The sequence below is a fragment of the Pinus tabuliformis genome, chromosome 3_2 (genome assembly GCF_031772625.1).
Source record: "Pinus tabuliformis cultivar Carrire ecotype Pingquan chromosome 3_2, CPIR1, whole genome shotgun sequence".
Classification (NCBI taxonomy): domain Eukaryota; kingdom Viridiplantae; phylum Streptophyta; class Pinopsida; order Pinales; family Pinaceae; genus Pinus; species Pinus tabuliformis.
Window position 1 is genome coordinate 459,406,157 of NC_142302.1, and position 23,463 is coordinate 459,429,619.

Genomic DNA, 23,463 nt, shown 5'->3' on the forward strand with positions numbered 1-23,463 from the left:
TTTATGATCAATTGTAGTGTTGGATCACAACTTGTACCTATTGTATATCCTTTTCTAGTTGTAAATGTGTAAATGTGTGTGTTGTTGAACGTTATCAACAAATCCTTTAACATTACTTTTTTAATTTGGGTTTATCTTCATTTTAATTCTTATACATTGAATTTCTTACCCATATTTTATTTAACCATTGTTTGGTTTACCTTAGTTTAATAATATCACATAGATAATAAGTGCGGTAACTAAGAACATCACTTTGGGAAGGCCCTACCCGTGAGGAGAATATGGAGGCTAATTAGTTGTATAGGCCTTTGGAAACAAGTGGTTAAACAATACCACACTGACCACCTATTAGTAGAGGATTGAATCAGGCATAGGAATATACCTAGTACAAATGCTTCTATTATCTAAAGAGCTTTAGTTCTGGTTTATACCCACCTATTAGTAGAGGCTTGAATTGAGCATAGGAATATATCTAGTACAAATGCATTTATTATTCGAAGGGCTTTTGTTCTTGTTTATACCCTTCTATGGGAAGGGGCTAGCTTGGCAATTTTGAAATGGATGGTTTGTGAATGTATGTATGGATCCTTTGTTGAATCACTCTATGCCAAAATGGGTGAGGAGTTACTGGAAAATATGATCATTAGCCAATATATGATCAATTAATTTTATATGTTAAAATTGATATTTAGAATTTCTTATAATCTATCTTAAAAATATATAAAAATTTCTCCATTTATACCTCTATATAATACATTTTATTAATTAAAATTGTGTATATATATATTTTTAAATTTAATTTTAAAAACTCATTAAAAACAATTTCAAATACTCCATGTCTCTATATATATTTTATTGAAAAGATATTAAATAAACTATTGGTTTCCCATTTAGGAATTGGATATCATATTCATTAGATTTTAATACTAATAACCTTCTCCAAAAACACTTCATTAGATGATATTAATTAATAATATAACAATTATATTTAGATAATGAACCAATTTTAATGTAATTTTTCTCATTTTCTTATTAAAATTATAAATAAACAAATTGCATTGTAAATAACACTTTTAACTAAAACTATTATTTATTTATTTTTTCTTTCATAGATGACATTTTTATTTAATTAGATTTTTTTTTCTTATTTAGAAATTAAATTCATGTTGAGCATATATGGAATCAAACATTGTCCTCATATCTTTTAGTGGAATAGTAAAAAAGAACTAAACTTTGTGAGAGATAGCAAGATCTTCCACACATATGTATGAATCCTTAACCAAGAAATCAAACAAGTGTGATGTGTATAGAACCAAAATATGGTCTAACATATCCACCAAACTATATTTTTGGTTAGTGGCATTACAATTATACATAAAAGCCCTCATTTGGAGAGTCTCACAACAATACATGGAGAAAATGTGTATTGAATGCCATCTTTCCAACCACAGTGTACATTACCACAAAGGTATATTATACATGTCTTCATCAATGGTATGACAATGCTCATTACCGATATGCTTCTAAACCAAAAAAATTGAACCCCCAAAGAAGCCATGTAGCTAAACATTTCCCGCACTATTGCTCAAACCTTGTATATAGGGGTATCCTTCTTTTGCAATGAACTTACCATTAAGTTTTTAAATGCATTCATGTTTTCCCACACAATAGGATTAACTTGAGTGTCTAATATCTCTTGGTCCACTTCTCCCAAAGCCTGTTTTTCTGCATATCACTAGTTACATACACAATTTGAAGATGTTTAATAATATAAAAAAGGATTCTACACTTGATAAAAAGAAACAAGTCTCAACATAACCATCAATCTCAACTACATTGTTGCATGATGGAGGAACAAATATTGGTAATATGCTACTACAATATACCTAAGGAAACAAAAACACCTTTTTGCCACAATTTGCAATGAGAACATTGTATGGTATGTTGTTATCTTGAAGACAGATGCAAGTGCTTCCAATAGTATTAGAGAGATCCTCCATAGTATGACCCCCTTCAAAAACTAGGCCCCTCACAGGATAGTGGAGAAGTTGCAAGATATTGACCCCACCTTTCTCAAACTTCCATGGTACTCTTTTTGTGGGTGCTTTTTCGATGGGGAAAGGAATGTTAAGGAAATAATCCTTCCACATTGATTCATCATGCCAATTTGCACAATATTCAAATATCACAGTTGTAAGCATATCTTTACAGTTGAAAATTAGTTATCGAATCGAAAAAAATAAAAACGATGTATTCTTTAACCTATTCTTATTTTCTTTCAAAAGTTGCACCGAAATAGTTTCAATGAGTAAAGAGTCAAATATTGCAACTAAAATATTGTACTTAAGTAGAACTATAGATGGTTTATAGTTGCAAAAGCTCTGAGGCTGTTGTACCCAAGATGAAAAAATGGGTTGCCAGCCTCGACAGCCAAATGCAACGCTAACAGCAAGTTATCATGGTCAATGCATTGGGGCAAGCAATCCAATACTCTAGGCACAAGAAGCACATACCCATATTCAATTGGAATCACCTATAGTATAACAAAGAATAACATCAGAAGTGCATCAAAGTACATTAAAAATCCTCAAACAATGCATCAAATTACAATAAAAAACCTCAAACACTGCATCACAACATGCTACCATCATCATTATTTTAGCTTACATTTATGGAAATCACATTTGACTGTCAAAGGCAGGGGATTTTTCCATGTGATGAACTTTTTTTTCGTTTCTTTCTTAAAAAGAGAAAATAACCTCTTCCTGACCTACTTTGGTGAAGTTGAATTTATTAGGTCGAATCCCTGCAACACCTTGTCCACTCGAAATTCAATAGGACATTTCTTAAGATGATACCCTTGATTTAGCTCAGCAATGAAACCATATTTGCCAGGGATGATTTGCAATTTATTACCCCCACACAGTTTGTGGATATAATCCACGTCAAAACATGTCCTTAAAAAATCACCCCAAAAGGCATACCCAAATTAATGTATGCTGAATAACAAATTTCAAGAATTTGCATCACATTTTGCACTTTGAAATTTTATATGTTCCTGCAATTTTCCATACTTTCAAATTTTTATTGGATGTAATATTTTTAGTATGTATTAGGTTCCATATAAAAAAATTCCAACAATTCTTAGTAACTCTAACAACAACTAAATTGTTTATTTACATACAAATGAACATAAAAGGTGAGAAAGTGAGTGTATTGATTTAAATCCTACAAAGGAGTGGGATACTTGTTTGCAAAACAGAGAAAACAAGTGTATCAATCTCACCTGGTAAAAACCAATAGAATTCCACATGAGACTGACATTCATGCCAACAATGGAGAAATTGGCACAAATCACAAATTTCGCAAGCTCAGAGAAAGGTAAATGGGAAGGCTGGATATAACCCATACAACGAAGAATAATTGTCATCAGTGTGGTCATTCCAAATGTAAGTATGTCAATGTAGTAGTTTCATAGAAAGAAAACAAGAACTCCACTTCCTATATCAGAGAATTCACCCATCTAACACATATTCTTCCGATTCCCCCAAATTATGAGCATGTTGTGACCTAGAATAGAAATAAATGAAAATCACTTAAACTCCTTCTCTCTCTCTCACAAAAATGTATATGTATCATAATTTTGCATCAAAGAAAAGGTTTTGATCTTAATGCTTTATACATAAAACAAGTAAAAAATCAAATGAAGTCATCTAACTAGAGAATAAATATCAATAAACTCTAAAATTAGAAATGCTTCAATTTGATAAAATTAAATAGCAAGAGATCCTCTACATGGAGACGAGGTGTTTGTATTACATATAAATTCTTTGATAGTAATTGATGAACCTGCTATAGATTCTCAATCACCTCTATCGCTGATTTAGTGGTTTGTTAACCACTTTCCTGATGAAATTTTTGAGCTTTTTGAGTTATATGTTTTCAAGCCTTGAAATTGTAACGAGTGTTTAAAATGTTTTGTAAAAGTCTAGTTAATACTTTTAAGTATAAGAAATATATCAACCCAATTTTATGTAGTTATGATAGTATTTATTAGTAGGGAATTTTCCTAGCTATAATGGACAAGACACCTCTTGTCCTTTGTAAAACAATTTACTTCAACATGATAGAAAATATGTTGACCTTGTATTAAAGACTATTATGGAACTTCTTATTAAAAATTTTCAAGAAAAAAAAGTAGATATATGGAGAAAATACATATTGAGATTGAGGATTCACCAACATTTGCTTAGTTTTAAAAAGTAGACCTTGAAAATTTCTAGCACTAACTAGAAATTATGATATTTTTATTTCTATTTTAGTGCATTCCTTGTATCGTAAGATTAGTACATACATTTGATACACCCCTCGTACAACATAATATCATTTTTTTGTTTATTAATAAAAATTGATATTTATATTAATATATCAAAAACCATAATACAATGTTAAAGTACAAGAAAGAAAGAACTCATTTATAGCTAAAGGAAAATAAGAAATCCCCTAGGTTAGATTGAGCTTAGAATCAAAATCTCTTGTAGCTCTCCTAATGAGTATGTTTTTGAATTGTAATGAGAAGAAAATATCAATGAGTTAATTGGTTTATACACTTACAAATTACTACATAGGCAATCTTGATAGCTAGCTAGTTAGATAATTTTTCTTTCAATTTTGAAAGATCATAGATCAAGAGAAAAAGTCATGACTTGAGATGGTTTACCTTTTCAAGTCTACAAATAGAATATCCATATACATAAAATCCTTCTTACGGAGCGCATGACCATGTCTTAGACTAAATAAATGGGTAAAAATAATATAAAGTCTTGCCCTTGAACCCCAAGGCTATATTATTATAGTGGCATATCTATGTTTGAATTTCAATGCACTTGTTTTGTTTCCCTTTATTTTATTTTATTTCCAAGCTTATAGTAGTTATGTCATATCTTCTTACTAGGGATAGAAAAAATTGGTATTAAAAATATCAAGAAAAAAATACATTTATAGGATATTTAGTAAAATGTCAATTGGGGTTATCCCTGGTGATTGGGAGGAAGGAATGGAATCCTCCCCACCAAGATTCAATTTCCACAAGTGGAAGTATTGACAATATATGAATACAATAATGTCCCTAGAAAAAAGAGAAAGAAAAAAAAGATATTCAATAAAAATAGGAAATTATGAAATAGGAAATATATATTAAGATATTTTTTCAATATATAATGAAACTAAGGTATTCTTTGATATATCATGAATGATGTTATATATCATAGGTTCACTAAGTGAAACCTTTTGACCATGTCATCATCACAACCAACTTAAACAGGATATTAAATAAAAATAAGAAATTTTGAAATTGGAAAGATATATTAAGAGATGTTTTTCAATATATAATGAAACTAAAGTATTCTTTGATATACCATGAATGATGTTATATATTTTAGGTTCACTAAATTAAACCTTTTGACCATGTCATCATTACCACCAACTTAAAAGTGACACAGATCTTACATGAATACAACAATCATTAAAAACAATATCCAACCACTTAAATATTTTGAAAGACAAATTGAATAAGGAAAATACTCTCATATTAAAAGTGGCTTTAAGAAATGGTTTCTATATAAAAAATTATACAATGCTAATAACCAAATCTGGAAGTGGCTGAAGCTTTTTTTTTCCTCCATAAAATGAGAATTAATACAAATTATTTTTCATAATTTAAGAATGTATTATTTTATATATATATATATATATATAACACTAATTTGTTTTTCTAATTTAAATTATTTAAAAAGAGTATTTTCAAAATTAACTGATTGAATTGACATTGTTTTAATTAACTTAAGAAAATATAAATTAGTTTCATAATTTAAATTATAAATGTTAATTAATTAAATTGTTGTGTTGGATAATTAATTTAAATAAAAGACATTAACCTTTTTAATGGCCTAAATAAAAAATGTAAAATGAAATTGTGTTCCTATCCATACATGTAGACACAAGAAATGTACCCTTATTATGGGTTTATTTTAAAATGCATGAAAAGAAAATTAAAATCCCTTTAACATGATCAACATAGATGCGTATATGAATCTTATCTATAATTTAAATAGTTATTTATATGAATCTCCTATATAATATGTGGGTTTTTGAGATTTGAAATGTGTATCAATAAACTCTCAAATTAGAAATGCTTCAATATGATAAAATTAAATAAGATCCCCTACATGGAGATGAGGTGTTTATAGATGCATATATGAATCTTCTCTATAATTTACATAGTTGTTTATATGAATCTTCTCTATAATATGTGGGTTATTGAGATTTGAAATACATATCAATAAACTCTCAAATTAGAAATGCTTCAATATGATAAAATTAAATAAGATCTCCTACATGGAGACAAGGTGTTTGTCTTTCATATAAATTCTTTGATAGTAATTGATGAGCTTGCTACAGATTCTCAATAACCTCTGTCACTGCTTTAGTGGTTTGTTAACCACTTTCTTGATGATATTTTTGAGCTTTCTTGAGTTCTATGTTTTCAAGCTTTGCAATGTATGAGTGTTTAAAATGTTTTGTAAAATTCTAGTTAATACTTTTAGGTATAAGCAATATATCAACCCAATTTTATGTAGTTATGATAGTATTTATTAGCAAGGAATTTACCTAGCTACATGGACAAGGCCCATCTTGTCCTTTGTAAAACACTTTACCTCAACATGATAGAATTATGTTGACCTTGTATTAAAGACTACTATGGAGTCATATTAAATTTTTTCGAGAGAAAAACATAGACATATGGAAAAATTACATATTGAAATTAAGGATTCGCCAACATTTGCTATGATATTTTTATTTCTATTTTAGTGCATTCCTTGTATCGTAATATTTGTACATACATTTGATACACCCCTAGTACAACATAATACAATTTTTTGTTTATTAATAAAAATTGATATTTATATTAATATATAAAAAACTATAATACAATGCTATTTGAAAGATCATAGATCTAAAGCAAAAGTCATGACTTAAGATGGTTCACCTTTTCAAGTCTACAAATAGAATATCCATATACATAAAATCCTTCTCAAGAAGGGCATGACCATGTATTAGACCAAATAAATGGGTAAAAAGGCGTTCCCTTGAACCCCAAGGCTATATTATTATAGTGATATATCTATGTTTGAATTTCAATGCACTTGTTTTGTTTCCCTTTGTTTTATTGTCAAGCTTATAGTAGTTATGTCCTATCTTCTTATTAAGGATAGAAAAAATTGGTATTAAAAATATCAAGAAAAAAAATACATTTATAAGATATTTAGTAAAATGTCAATTGGGGTTATCCCTAGTGATTGGGAGGAAGGAATGAAAACCTCCTCAAAAAAATTCAATTCCCACAAGTGGCATGACAGGTATTGACAATATATGCAAACAATAATGTCCTTGTGAAAAAAGAAAAGAGAGAAAAAATATTAAATAAAAAAAGGAAATTTTGAAATTGGAAAGATATATTAAGAAATTTTTTTTAGTATATAATGAAACTAAGGCATTCTATGATATATCATGAATGATGTTCTATATCATAGATTCACTAAGTGAAACCTTTTGACCATGTCATCATCACCACCAACTTAAAAGCAAGAAAGCTCTTACAAGAATAAAACAATCATTAAAAAAAATATCCAAACACCTAAATATTTTGCAAGACAAATTGAATAAGGAAAATACTTTCATATTAAAAATGGTTTAAAAAATTGGTTTCTATATAAAAAAAATATACAATGCTAATAACCAAATTTGAAAGTGGCTGGAGTTTTTTTTTTCCCTCCATAAAATGGGAATTAATACACAAATTATTTTTGATAATTTAACAATGTCTTACTTTTTTTAATAAATATTTTTTTTGATAATTAACACTAATTATTTTAGTTTATTTTTTAATTTAAATTATTTGAAAAGAGTATTTACAAAATTAATCAATAAAATTGACTTATTTTAATTAACTTAAAAAATATTAATTAATTTTATAATCTAAATTAAAAATGTTAATTAATAAAATTGAGGTTTTGGATAATTAATTTAAATAAAAGACATTAACCTTTTTAATGGTCTAAATAAAAAATGTAAAATGAAATTGTGTTCCTATCAATACATGTGGAAATAAGAAATGTATCCTTATTATGCCAATTTTAAAATGCATGAAAAGAAAATTTAAAATCTCTTTAACATGATCAACATAGATGCTTATATGAATCTTCTCTATAATTTACATAGTTATTTATATAAATCTTCTCTATAATATGTGGGTTATTGAGATTTGAAATATAATTAGTGGGTTGTTGAGATTTGGAATATAATTATTGGTTGGTTGAGTTGTTTTAATTGTAACATATATTTAATAAACTATTAAATAAATATTTTGAATAATGATATTAGTATAGAAGAAACAATTTAAAATTTAAATAGTAAAAATAAATACTTTATAATAGTACATTCAATATTATATAAATTAAATTAAGATAATATATAATTAGATATAAACAAAAATATGTACTACTTAAATCCAACAATTCCAACATATGTAAAATTCAATACACTGTTACAAATACATAAATATATACCATGTCATGATCACCACCAACTTAAAAACAACAAAGCTCTTACATGAATACAACAATCATTAAAAAAATTATTCAGCGGCTTAAATATTTTGCAGACAAATTGAATAAGGAAAATACTTTCATATTAAAAATGGCTTTAAAAAATAGTTTTTATATAAAAAATTATACAATGTTAATAACCAAATTTGAAAGTGGTTACAGTATTTTTTTCCTCTATAAAATGAGAATTAATAATATTTTTTTTTTTGTAAGCTTGGCGAAACTACCTCTTCATCATGTCAAATAAATCACCTCAATATTAATTAGTTTAAATAAAATACATGAACTTCTTTAATGGCCTAAATAAAAAATGTAAAATGAGATTATGTTCCTATCAATAAATGTAGAAATAAGAAATATATTCTTATGATCACAATTTTAAAATGCATGAAATGAAAAATTAAAATCTCTTTAACATGATCAACATAGATGTTTATATGAATCTTCAACCTTCTCTATAATTTAGATAGTTATTTATATAAATCCCCTCTATAATATAAGTTATAATTTACATAGTTATTTATATGAATCTTCTCTTCTATAATATAAGGGTTATTGAGACTTTGAATATAATTGATGGGTTGTTGAGATTTGAAATATAAATTTTGGTTGGTTAAACTGTTTTAATTATAATTTATATTGAATAAATTATTAAATAAATATTTTAAATAATAATTTAATATAGAAAAAGCACTTTGAAATTTAAATATAAATACTTTATAACATTACATTAATATTATATAAATTAAATTAAAATAATATATAATCAGATATAAACATAAATATATACTACTTCAATCCAACCCCAGTAAAATTCAGTGTACTGTTACAAACACATAAATGCACATAAATGTGCTGATACGTAAAAAAATATATCTATATATATATATATTTTGAACCTAGAATGCTCACAGCAAGCCTATGAAATCCTCGGATAATTGCACTATACGCCTTGTATTTATCTTATTTTAAAGCTGAAGGGCCCGCTGGAGATCCCAGTATACAAAAGGATTTCACAAACAATAAGGAAATATTTTTTTCTTTGTTCCTCAGCGTTCTCAAAATGTCGGATTGAGCTTTGGATATCGCTAGGTGGCATGTTTAGGGTAAAAAAATCCTCCTTTATTTCGCCACAAAAGGCCACATTCAACTTACTTTGGAAACCAAAAAAAAATAGTATAAGTATGCTGTTTTTACCTGCGTACAGACAACATATTGGAATTTCAAGAAACAAATTTGCAGCAGAGAAGAGAAAAAAACATATTGGAATTTCAAGAAACAAATTTGCACCGGAGAAAAGAAAAACTTTGTTGGTGTCTCTGATAGGTTTATTGTTTAATGAAGATAACTAACAATACATTAAAAATATTAGCAAAATGTCAATAAAGATTTTAGAATGTCTATAAAGATTTGACTTTCTAAAAGAAAATTTTTGTTTCAAAAACCTCAACTCTTCATTCATCTAATAAATAACGATAAGAAAAATAAAACGAAAGTTTTAATAAACCAAATGTTTACAGTTGGAAAGTTTTAATAAACTATGTGTTTACATCTCGAGACTGTTCCTTCCAATTACCTTGGTCTAAGATGATCGAATGGTTGAACATCTTCCAATCGTCTAACATATAATCCAAAGACCAAATCCAAAAGCCTAAAGTGATGAAAAGTGAACTAAAAAGAAATTTTTAAAAAATGTTTTACATAATTACTAAAATCATGACTTGAGATAAATTTAGTAACTATGTTTAAAAGTTTTTAAATTGTTAAAATCATTTAAAAATTACACTTTTAAATCATACTCATCTTTAATGTTAAATCCCTCGAAGACTTAAAATTTTATAAATACAATAACTTAAACTTGCAAATATCACCCCACCCAATTTTTTTTTATTGCTTGCTTTTTTTAAATCAATTTTCAATTTACTCTTATCATCCATAAGCAAAAGTTAATTCTCAAAATCTAATTGCTTTATTTTTTTAAAATTGAACCACTTTTCAATTTAGCTATATTATCTATAACAAAGATCCTATCAATCTTTTCCATGTTATTCCAATTTTATTTAATTAAATTAATATGTTATAAAAAAATTAATTTTAATTTAATTTATATATTAGTATAAACTTATTTTAATTTTAAAATAAAAAAATTTAAACACATTAAGAATTAACTAACACATACAAACAAAACTAACTTTATATAAAACTAAAAATTAAGCAATACACTCTAAAATACATCTTAAAATATTCTATTACGATTTCTCCATTTAGTTTTGTTCGTGCTCCTCGAGTTTCACATAATACAAAAGCATTCTATGAGTTTTACCATAGGAATGAAATATGTTATAGTATTTGTTTCCTTGGGCTATTCAAATATGCCAATTATATTATTATGGGTTAATAATATTATTTTATTTTTATTTTGGTATTTAGAAAAAAATGTATTTAGGTTAGCTTTTTATTTGTGTTATGTATGTTTTTTCCTTAAATATAAGTTAAGTTGGTGACTTGAACTTCATATTTGACTATCACTCACCAATTAAACAATTACATTATTTCAAAATTATATTAAAAAATGGAATAAAACTAATATAAATTTAAAAATAAATAAAATTAATCATTAATTAATTAAGTGAAATTGATTCAATCCCAATTTGGATGCGGAGAAAAACTATTTTATGACTTAATTTTAGTTGAACTCTTGATTTAGTAAATATGATTTGCAATACTCTTTACTTAAGCATGGAATTACCCTTTCTTTAAAGCATGGAGTAACATTTGAATCTCACATTTTAGTAAAATCAAAAGAAAAAAGTAATGCAAAGCATCTTCCTTATTTTATACCATGAACAAAGATCTAATTTAGAGTAACATGGAGCAATTTATGGAGTACCTCTGCCCATTTTTGAATTTACTATTGTATAAACAAAATATGAAAAGTCATAACGTTTTAAGATAGTTAATTGTATTTTTTATTTTTTCAAAAATTAAGTTAGTTGGAAATTGAAAAGTCATAACGTTTTAAGATAGTTAATTGTATTTTTTATTTTTTCAAAAATTAAGTTAGTTGGAAATTGATTGAAACGACCATAAATATTGGTAAATAGAGTTTCTATCTTCGTTGAAGTGATAAAATATATAATACAAGAAGACACGACAAGAGACAAGAATTTTGAAGGAAAATTCCTAAAGAAACAACAATGTGGAGCCTTTATCATCTATCCATAGCTTATTAACAATTCACATTTGTGTATTCAATTTATATAATGGTTCTCCTCAAAGTTTATATATATATATATATATATATATATATATATATATATATATATATATATATATATATATATATATATATATATATATATCTATCTATATATATATATCTATATCTATATCTATATCTATATATATAGAGATATATCTATCTATATATATATATCTATCTATATATATATATCTATATCTATATCTATATCTACATATCTCTCTCTCTCTCTCTATATATATATATATATTACAATAGAGTTGATTAACAATTAACATATGTCTATTCAATTTATCTAATTGTTTTCCTCCTTGTTTCCATATATATGGATTTATTATAGCAACCCCAGATTTTGCAAGGCTCCTTCATGGTCACCTTTCCCAACAAGAATTAGGGCCATTAGCCTTCTGTCTAAAGCCTCTTTCAGTGTACCTTACTGTGAATCATTAGAGCCTGTGCACAAATCTCCTCGATGTTAATGTTTGGCAACTTAATATCAAATTCCAAGCATGGGACTAGATTCCTCTTTTCGAGACGACCAATTTTGACTATTGAAGCACCTAATTTGGACAAGGGAAAGTGTATTTTTGAATTAAAGCCCACATGTGCACATTTGATCAGGTTGACCCTAAAGAAAATTGGATGCTCTTAGAAGCCTATAAATACAAGTGACGTGAACCTCATTTGGATATCATCAAGAAAAGTTATTCTATTCTTGGCTCACACAGGTCTGAGTGAATTTGTGTAGATTAGCTCACACAGGTCTGAAATTGCATGGTCTGAAGCTTGCACACGTGTCTAGGATTTTGGGTCACAACTGTAGGCTTATCACAAACATATTTCAGTTATAACTTTAGGAATGCAAAACTATGCATGCAATTGAAGGGTTTTAGCCATACACACAACACTATCTCTGTGCATTTGAGACCTAGGGTTTGAATTTTTCAGTTGACCCATTTTTTCGCCAGTTAACCAAAGAGTTCGAAAGTTGATTGTAGATAGAGATAATTGATCACAGTCTTTTGAATCGGATTTTTGATTATTAGCATTTTTGGGTTCATCTCATGGAAATTATTTAGCTGATTTTGTTGGATAGATTTATGGTTGAAGATATGGATCGTTGTACTCTCTCTTTACTGAATCATTCAATGACAATCTAATAATTAGAAGAAGTTGAAAGGGTTTTCCCCATAGTGGGTTTTTCCCTGGTCTCCAACCAATCCTGGTGTCTCTATGTGTGAATGATTCTCTTCAATTGTCCTTTATGTTCTGATGCATTAATGATGATGCTGTTATTTCTATATAATTGCATATGTTGTTGAATAATGTTGAAAATTTGAATAATGATACAATGTTTTGGGGTGAATTTAATATGTAAATGATGAAATTCAATTATCTAAAGGAAAGAAAAATATATCCCTAAGAAAAATTCACATGGTATTAGAGCTGGGTTGAAGAAAAGTCATTGAAGATCACCCCTTTGAATACACCTCTGATGGAAGCACAAGAAGTTGGAGGAGACCTAAAGGTATACTAGGGTTTGAAGGAAACCTTAGGGAATCTGGTTGTTAGGGTTTTATGGATGACATGAGGTTAAGGTTTGGAAGACACCCTAGGATAAAGTGATGGCTTGAGTTTTTGCAATTTTGAAACATGATCAATGTGAATATGTTCTAGATTTGTGTCAAGGGTTGATAGCCTTGGTTGTTGATGAAGTCGATGGAAAAATGAAAGGTGACATTGATATGGACAATGGATAGTAATGTCTCTAGAAGGATGGTTCAAGGGGAAGTTCATATCCTCTTGTTAAAGATAATTACCTTCTAGATTTATGTTACCTCTTTGTGATTTTATTCTTGTTTATGATTATTGATTTGATTATTTCTCCCTGCATGAATGTTTGAGTATGTGGTTACTTCTAAATTCATGATGAGATGGGATAAGTAGATCCTTCTTGAGGATCATTTGAGGTACATGAAAAGATAGCTAGTGCAGGAAGTGAAGAGCTACGAATGTCAATAAAAAATATATGTTACAAGCTACAAAGGTACATGAATACTACAAGGTATGTAAGCCACAATATTGGATGGTAAGGTAAGCCCTAAGGTGTGACAATAATATGAAAGTAAGTTTGATTTATAGTACATGAGATATATATTGGTGATATTGTTATTTGGGTAAGTTTGATTTATAGAACATGTGATATATATTGGTGCTCTTGTTATTTGGTAAGCATCTTTCATTTAAGTCATGGTGGATTTCTTGATCTCATAAATAAGACTAGCTCATTATTTTTTATATATGGTAACTAAATACGTTTATTAATGCTTGTGATAATAATGATATAATTATAACAATAAGTTTGATACTCTTATTGATTGTGGTAAGCTTTTGTTAAGATTAGTAAATCAAACGTGTGGTAGAATTAGATGTTCTAACTTGATGTCGGGATTATGATACTTGAAGTATAAAGATACACTTATATCACACTAGCCCCTATGAGTGTTTGATGATATGATGATGACTTGTTATGATATATGTAAGAGAGCCATATATAGTTTGTGATCTAATAGTTTTGTTGTAGTATGATAATATTATGATAGAGAGGTTGATTGTGACGATTCAAAAGGCTTCTCATTCAGAGGGAGAAAAACTTCATAAAATTTTATCACATATCATTATTTGAAAGTATGCCCCTTGCCTGTTGAAGGATTATGGTCATGAATAACCATCTGATGTTGTTGAAGAACTTTTGGTAAGTTTTGATATGAGAAAAAAATGGTTCTCTTGACGATGTTGGACTCGCCGACATGTCAAGGGGATCTCCCTGGTAAGAAGTCCCAATTAGACCTCAGACCATTTGGTGTAGGAGTCCTAGCAGTGGGTCATAAGGTAATGCCTTTACCGCGATGTCGTACAGAGGAAAGTAGGATAACTTTGTTAGTAGCAAGGGTGTGACTGCTGCAGTGAGTCAAGGAAGATGTATGAGAGGTTCCAACAAATAAGGGGGGAGATAAGGGTGAAGGTGAGTTCTAGGTTGAAAGGGAACAGTCCCAACTCGACTAGGAACACACAACACAAAAGGACATACACAACTTTCGGCAGAGCAGTCCACTCGAATGCAGTAGTCACAACATACAAGGTAAGATAACACGTACATCACTCACAAATCAATCCGAACGAGTGCAATGATTGTTACAACAAGGTTCATGTGAAAGGTCTGTCTGGTGTTTGATAGAGCAGTCGACACAGACGGTGACAACATTAACAACATATACAACACATTTGCAACGAGATTCATATAATTGCATGTGAATCAATTCATACAAAAATACATAAGTTAAACAACATATATCATTAAAGCAATGAGGGAAGTCCAACTATAATAACAACATATGCATTGAAATGTGTCGGCTCTTATTATATAAAGTGTAAGTTCCAATCATACAATATATCCATGTAAACCTGCTAGTCCCATCAGTGAAACGTTACAGCCACATCCGCCTGCTCCTCCAAAGAGATGTACTAGATCTGTGCAGTGGAGAAGACAAGGCGCGTTACAATACTGTCCAAGCCTTCTTCAAGACAATCTTAGTAGAAGCTTCGCTGACCAAAATCCTATACAATGAGTTATGAGGGACTATTTATAGAAAAGGGTGGGGTGACCCTTGACATCTCCTTTGTGACCATTCAACTACCCTCATAACTCTTCACCTACTCTATGACTGTTACATCCATTATTGAGACTTGAATTACACTTGACATGACTCAAGATTACAATGCACATGTACCCATGTGAACAATGGCTTGAACAATCCAAACTAGACATCATTCTGACTTAGACAACCATATAATTCCAACTGCTTGACATCCTCATGCTGATCAATAATAACATATTGATGCTAAGATTGGTAGTCCTTGATGGTGTTCATGTGTTCTACCGTGACATCTGTCTTAAACCTGAACCTTGCCTCCATAGCATCTGGGTACACTGCTCGGGCTCCTCTGTCCAACTCGTCTAAGAGCATGCACATCATTGTCTTTAATGTGGCTAGACCAGCAACGTACTTGCGCATCATGTCTGCACTGATAGGCAAGTTTGGGCTGGTGGCGGTCTGCATCAACTCATCGAAGTACGAGTCAAGCTCCTGTCGGACCTGCTTCTTTGTCTTCGCTTGGGTGAGAGTCCCAAGTGATAGGATCACGTGATCGTTCACTATAACATCCATGCTCTTGAATACTCGTGCATGGGAAGCCTCCATGTTAGTGATGTGTTGTGGTAGGTCTTCATAGTTCTTGATCTGACTCTGGATACGTGCTTCCAGCTTGACCGCATTGGCCCTCATCATCTTTGGCAAGTGAAGCAGGACTCCCTTGTACTTCATCGTCTATGCTCGCATATTATCAACAACCGCATGTATGTTCTTAAAAATGCTTGCTCTTCTCACACATTGTTGCTGACATCCGTGGAGATGGAAGACTTCTTGGTGCATGGTACCAAACTTGGAGTACAATGCTCGCATAACTATATCGAGGGACAATACTTCATCTAGTATTTCCTTATTTAGTGTAGCTCGAGAGGACATTTTCACCAAGTCTCCTCCTTGCTTGGTCACCTATAGTTCCTTCACCATTCACCCATTCTTAGCTATGAGGAAACAAAAACTTGATCTAGTGGCTTCAGCATACACTCTAGTTGCATCGGCCAAAGCAGGTGGATTCTTGTTTACATCAGTCAAGATAACGTTTTTTTCAACTTGCGTAGGGGATGTTTAGTCCTCCAGATTCAGTATTCTATGAGACAACACAACTTTGTGATGAGATTTGTCAAATGAGATGTTGTGCATGTTTGCTTTCGGCTGAACACCAAGGATCGCGGTGCCTCCTTGGTCATTTGAGACTTGCTCATCATCAATATGCAATGAAGTGGGTGAATCGACCTCCTTGGGGTTAGGCATGAGGTCGGTGTCCTATTCCAACTCATACTGCTCCATGTCTGCATCCAACTGTTCGAGCACCTATTTTATCTCTTGAGAAAATTCTTACCCTTACGATGGTTCACCCTATTCACCTGATTCTAGCTGTTGAAATGAATCAACTACTTGTACGGGAGTTGCTTCGTTTGTCTGCACGTGATGCACTCCCGGCGGAATCTGTTGTTGCTGTGCTTCATTCTCCTGTTGGAGATGATCTTGTTCTTTCCAGAGTTTCTCCCTCAGCTCATGCAACTCCTTCTCTACTTCTTCCATTCTCTTCTTATCCCTCTACCTTCACGCGATTCGCTTGTCACACTGCTACCTCTTTACCTGAATAGCTATAGCTGCTTGTTCTACAAGTGGATCCGCTCGAAACTTGTAGCTTTTCTCCTCCTCCATGTGTTCGACAATCTTCCTCTTCCCTTTGTCACACATAGGTATGTTTGGATCTGTTGCCTTTGTTGCCGTTGCTACTACTGGTGCTCTCTGTGATGCTTTTCTAACCACTCAACGACGAAGCCGACCTATTCATTGGGTCCGGAGGAATTGTAGCAGTACCTCCATGAGTCTTCCTTGGCCCAATGAAATGCCCCATGGATCCAGTTGAACTGAACTCTGATGCAGTGATCCTTCACAATGCAATGTGGGTCATACGGGTTGAAGCTTTAGAGGTCGAACAAATACTTCTTCATCTATTCTGCTTCGACATCCACTTGCTTGATACTTCAGATCTCATATAACCCAATCCACAACGGAAGAGTGGGCCAAGGTGCCTTCTTCTTCCACTGCAGTCTAGCTGTCAATCCTGCTGAGATGTGATATGCTACTTCCTGCATGATAAGTACGTCCAAAGCAAACTTTGGAAGAACATGTGGAGGCTTCTCTGAACTAAACATTCAGATGAAAGTGCCAGACAGTGAGGCATACGAATCTGCAATGCCTAACAACACCTCCATTTCTTCCTTTGAGATGCAGGGTGGATCCTGTTCAAATATCAACCAATACAATGGGGTGAAAAAATGGTCAGACAACTGTATGATTACTCCCCTGAAGCTGCATTCGGACAACAACTTGAAGGGTAAAAGCATGTTAATGTGTATCACTTTTTCCCTTTTTGTGGCAAAGAAGTTTTATAAAAATAAATGCAGTTGGAATGTTTACTCTTAAATTTACAAAATCATCAAAAACTAGGTGGTGGTAAAAGAAGACAAAACATGTCAATTTAAATTCAATTTCATGTCATATTTTTTCTAAAATTTAATATATAATTTTTATCTAATTTATTCATTTTCTTTAAAAGGTATCATTAATATTTTACATAAATTTTTAAGTAGTGACAAAACCGCGACCCCCCATTTCTCTATTGATTTATGTTTTTAACTATAATTTCTTTAAGAGATGTGTTGTAAACATTCTAAAGATTGCCAAACAAATTTAAAAATAAAAAGTAAGCATATTTTTTAATTATTATTAAAATACTAGTAAAAATGATCATATTTTCGTATATATAAAACCGCGACCCAAGAAACTATCCTTTCAAGTTTATAAAATCAATTTTTTTTAATAGAAATTTGAAAATAACATATAACAAAATGTTAAAATTATTTTTTGAAAAATTTTAAAATATATTTTATATTTTTTTATAATAAATTTTTTAATTATGATTATAATAATGTATTTTATATTATTCAAGATATAATATATAAAATTATTTGTTTAGAAATTCTACTTTTATTTTTATATATATTTTTAAAGAGTTTTAGCATTTCATTTAACTCTACATAAAGTTATTTATATTTTGTGAGTGATTAACCATAGTTTTTACCAATATTTACTATGAGTTGACTTATTTGCAAATTTAGTATTTACTTTTTATAACATTATTTATATTTTCTAAACCCATTAAATAGGTCCACTATAGCTTTTACCAAAATTTATTGTGAGTTAGCTTTGTTACAAATTTAGCATTTATTTTTTATAATTAACAAGTATGAAACTCAACTCATTTAATTGATATTTTTATATTTTTTTTTTTATCTTTTTTTATTTGAGTACTTTTTTGCTTTTGCCATATAATGAGACACATTAACATGCTTTTACCCTGAAATATGTATTCACAATAGTATCCGCTGGTGACCATGCCCACTCCAAGCCCAGGAGCTCATATTGGGCACAAACTGCATCTAGGATGTAGGCGGGCATATAAATCTCTGCATGCATACCCTCGAGTGACTGTAGAGCCTTCATGACTTGTTCCTTCAGTTGGTGAGCCAGTATGTCGGACTAGTTGCATGGTCTTCTTTCTCTAGCGATTTGGTGCAATGCGATCACCCAACTCTGAGGAAAGGTTTCAGTGCTTACTTGGCCACTTATTTGACATGAAAATATGACCAAGTATTGGTACGCCTTCCTCAATATTTTTGTCTTGTAGATCTGGTTGGGTGTCATCCTGAAATGAGTTGGCTCCTTTACCCAATCCTTTAGAATGTCTTTGGAGCTACCTCTGTTGCTGGGAAAGTTGAATGGAGGACTCATGATAGTTGTAGGCTCTAAAATCTTATACATCTCATCATAATCTTGTGCCCAGAAGGTTGCAAGCTTCGTCCCACTGACACTGCTTAAGGTCATTGTCTCGGGGTCAGTGTGACAGACGATCTAGTGAATCATTTTCATGCATGGGAACACGGGGTATCTACATGCAATCCAGTACAAGCCAGACTTGTGGATGTTCACGTACACCTGAAAATCTTTGAGGTCTTCCCTAAAAGTTCTTGCGAATGCTTCATTTACCTCTTGCAACTTTAGTTTGATGTATTTGTCTAGATACAATTTCATGTCTTCATAGATCGACAGACTAGAGGGCACCTGCTCAACTGCTGCTCCAGCTGCAACTGCATTAGTGTCATGTGATACTGTTCTCTTGGAAGGCATTGAGACAGATGAACACCTAAAAGATATGGAAACAAGCAACACGCATGGAAAGAAATATGTCAGTGGAAACAAAGAAAATCTAGGGAAGGACACAGCACATACCTAGGAAACTGATTAGCAAGATTGCTCAAATTTTACTAGGAGGCTAGGTGACTGGTAGCCAGAACTGCGGAAAAGGCAGTCTGGGTTGTCTGGGAGGCAGGGTTGGCTGCTGGATTTGCGAAATGCGTAATTTAGTCAGGTACCTGGCTACTGGGATTGCACAATGGGTAAATCCAGTTGGGAAGGACTACTAGTCTATGGACAGATTTGTGTAATTTCTTGGGCCAAGCAACCACTGTCCTCCAGAAATGCGCAAAATAGTCCTAGAGTCTAGTATTGGGCAAGAATGCACATTTTTGGGGAGGAAGGTGAGCCTTCCTTCCCCATATTGTGCAATGCAGCCTTGGTGAAGGCAGAGCTCAGGCCAAGGTTGGCCCGACTAGCCGACGAGAAACTGAAAGTAACTAAGATAGTAAAATGCATGGTGACACTAAGTGATAGTATAAATGATTGATAGTGCATGCAAAACATGAATGAAAGATTCAACAAATAGATCAACATGCATGTGGGTGAGGCAGTTCACCGGTTGGGTGAATGTCCATGCAAAACATTTTCATTAACGCGACAACAATGAGATAGCAATGAAAACTGAAACAGAGCTAGGACAAGATAGTATACATGTAAACAACAACAAAAGTTCAAAGAAATCAAGCAAACAATACTCACACAAGCGAATACACAAAAAGAGACAAAAATGTTGAAAAAGACAAGTTGAGGTCACTTACCCATGAATAGCTAAGCCGGATGTGTTGAATGTTGCCATTATGATGCATGTGTTGTACTTAGAAGCAAGAAAGCTCTTACAAGAATAAAACAATCATTAAAAAAAAATCCAAACACCTAAATATTTTCCAAGACAAATTGAATCAGGAAAATACTTTCATATTAAAAATGGTTTTAAAAAATGGTTTCTATATAAAAAAATTACAATGCTAATAACCAAATTTGAAAGTGGCTGGAGTTTTTTTTTTTCCTCCATAAAATGGGAATTAATACACAAATTATTTTTGATAGTTTAACAATGTCTCACTTTTTTTAATAAATATTTTTTTTGATAATTAACACTAATTTATTTTTTTGGTTTTTAATTTAAATTATTTAAAAAAGTATTTACAAAATTAATCAATAAAATTGAATTATTTTAATTAACTTAAAAAAATATTAATTAGTTTATCTAAATTAAAAATGTTAATTAGTAAAATTGAGATTTTGGATAATTAATTTAAATAAAAAACATTAACCTTTTTAATGGTCTAAATAAAAAAAGTGTAAAATGAAATTGTGTTCCTATCAATACATGTGGAAATAAGAAATGTATCCTTATTATGCCAATTTTAAAATGCATGAAAAAAGAAATCTAAAATCTCTTTAATATGATCAACATAGATGCTTATATGAATCTTCTCTATATTTACATAGTTATTTATATAGATCTTCTCTATAATATGTAGGTTATTGAGATTTGAAATATAATTAGTAGTTTGTTGAGATTTTGAATATAATTATTGGTAGGCTGAGTTGTTTTAATTGTAACATATTTTTAATAAACTATTAAGTACATATTTTGAATAAAGAGATTAGTATAGAAGAAATAATTTAAATTTTAAGTAGTAAAAGTAAATACTTTATAATATAAATTAAATTAAGATAATATATAATTAGATATAAACAAAAATATATACTACTTAAATCCAACAATTCCAACATATGTAAAATAATTCATGTTACAAATACATAAATATATATCATGTCATGATCACCACCAACTTAGAAAGAACAAAGCTCTTACATGAATACAACAACCATTAAAAAAATTATTCAGTGGCTTAAATATTTTGCAGACAAATTGAATAAGAAAAATACTTTCATATTAAAAATGGCTTTAAAAAATAGTTTTTATATGAAAAATTATACAATGTTAATAACCAAATTTGAAAGTGGTTATAGTATTTTTTTTCCTCTATAAAATGAGAATTAATAAATTTTTTTTTGTAAGCTTGGCGGAACTACCTCTTCATCATGTCAAATAAATCACCTCAATATTAATTAGTTTAAATAAAATACATTAACCTCTTTAATGGCCTAAATAAAAAATGTAAAATGAAATTGTGTTCCTATCAATACATGTCGAAATAAGAAATGTACTCTTATGATCACAATTTTAAAATGCTTGAAATGAAAAATTAAAATCTCTTTAACATGATCAACATAGATGTTTATATGAATCTTCAACCTTCTCTATAATTTAGATAGCTATTTATATGAATCCTCTGTATAATATAACTTATAATTTACATAGTTAGTTATATGAATCCTCTCTATAATATAAGGGTTATTGAGATTTTGAATATAATTGATGGGTTGTTGAGATTTGAAATATAAATTTTGGTTGGTTAAACTGTTTTAATTGCAACTTATATTTAATAAATTATTAAATAAATAATCTACATAATAATATTAATATAAGAAAAACATTTTAAAATTTAAATATAAATACTTTATAATATTACATTCAATATTATATAAATTAAATTAAGATAATATATAATTAGATATAAACATAAATATATACTACTTCAATCCAACCCTAGTAAAATTCAGTGTACTGTTACAAACACATAAATGCACATAAATGTATTGATACCTAATAAAAAAAAAAAATTATAAATATTTTGAACCTAGAATGCTCACACAATAAAGATACTCGACGAATGATAGCAAGCCTATGAAATCCTCGGATAATTGCACTATACGCCTTGTATTTATCTTATTTTAAAGTTGAAGGGCCCTCCTTGTTCATAGTTGGAAAGTTTTAATAAACTATGTGTCTACATCTTGAGATTGTTCCTTCCAATTACCTTGGTCTAAGATGATTGAATGGTTGAACATCAGTGAATTAAAAAGAAGTTCTTCTAAAAAAACGTTTTACATAATTACTAAAATCATATGACTTAAGATGAATTTGGTAACTATGTTGAAAATTTCTAAATTGTTAAAATCATTTAAAAATTGCATTTTTAAATCATACTAATCTTTAATGTTAAGTCCCTCTAAGACTTAAAATTTTATAAATATTATAACTATAAACTTGCAAATATCACTCCACCCAATTTTTTTTATTGCTTGATTTTTCAAAATCAATTTTCAATTTACTCCTATCATCTATAAGCAAAAGTTAATTCTCAAAATCTAATTGCTTTATTTTTTTAAAATTTAACCACTTTTCAATTTAGTTATATTATCTATAACAAAGATTATTTTAATTTTATTTAATTAAATTAATATGTTATAAAAAATTTAATTTTAATTTAATTAATATATTAGTATAAACTTATTTTACTTTTAAAATAAAAAAATTCAAACACATTAAGAATTAACTAACACATACAAACAAAACTAACTTTATATAAAACTAAAAATTAAGCAATACACTCTAAAATACATCTTAAAATATTCTATTACGATTTCTCCATTTAGTTTTGTTCGTGCTCCTCGAGTTTCACAGAATACAAAAGCATTCTATAAG

General features: G+C 29.8%; 1 pseudogene; it reads right to left on the reverse strand.

Moving 5' to 3' along the window:
- Window positions 1–1,585: 1,585 nt before the first annotated feature.
- LOC149181284 (GDP-L-galactose phosphorylase 1-like) overlaps window positions 1,586–23,463 on the reverse strand; it is a 47,727-nt pseudogene continuing 25,849 nt past the window's right edge.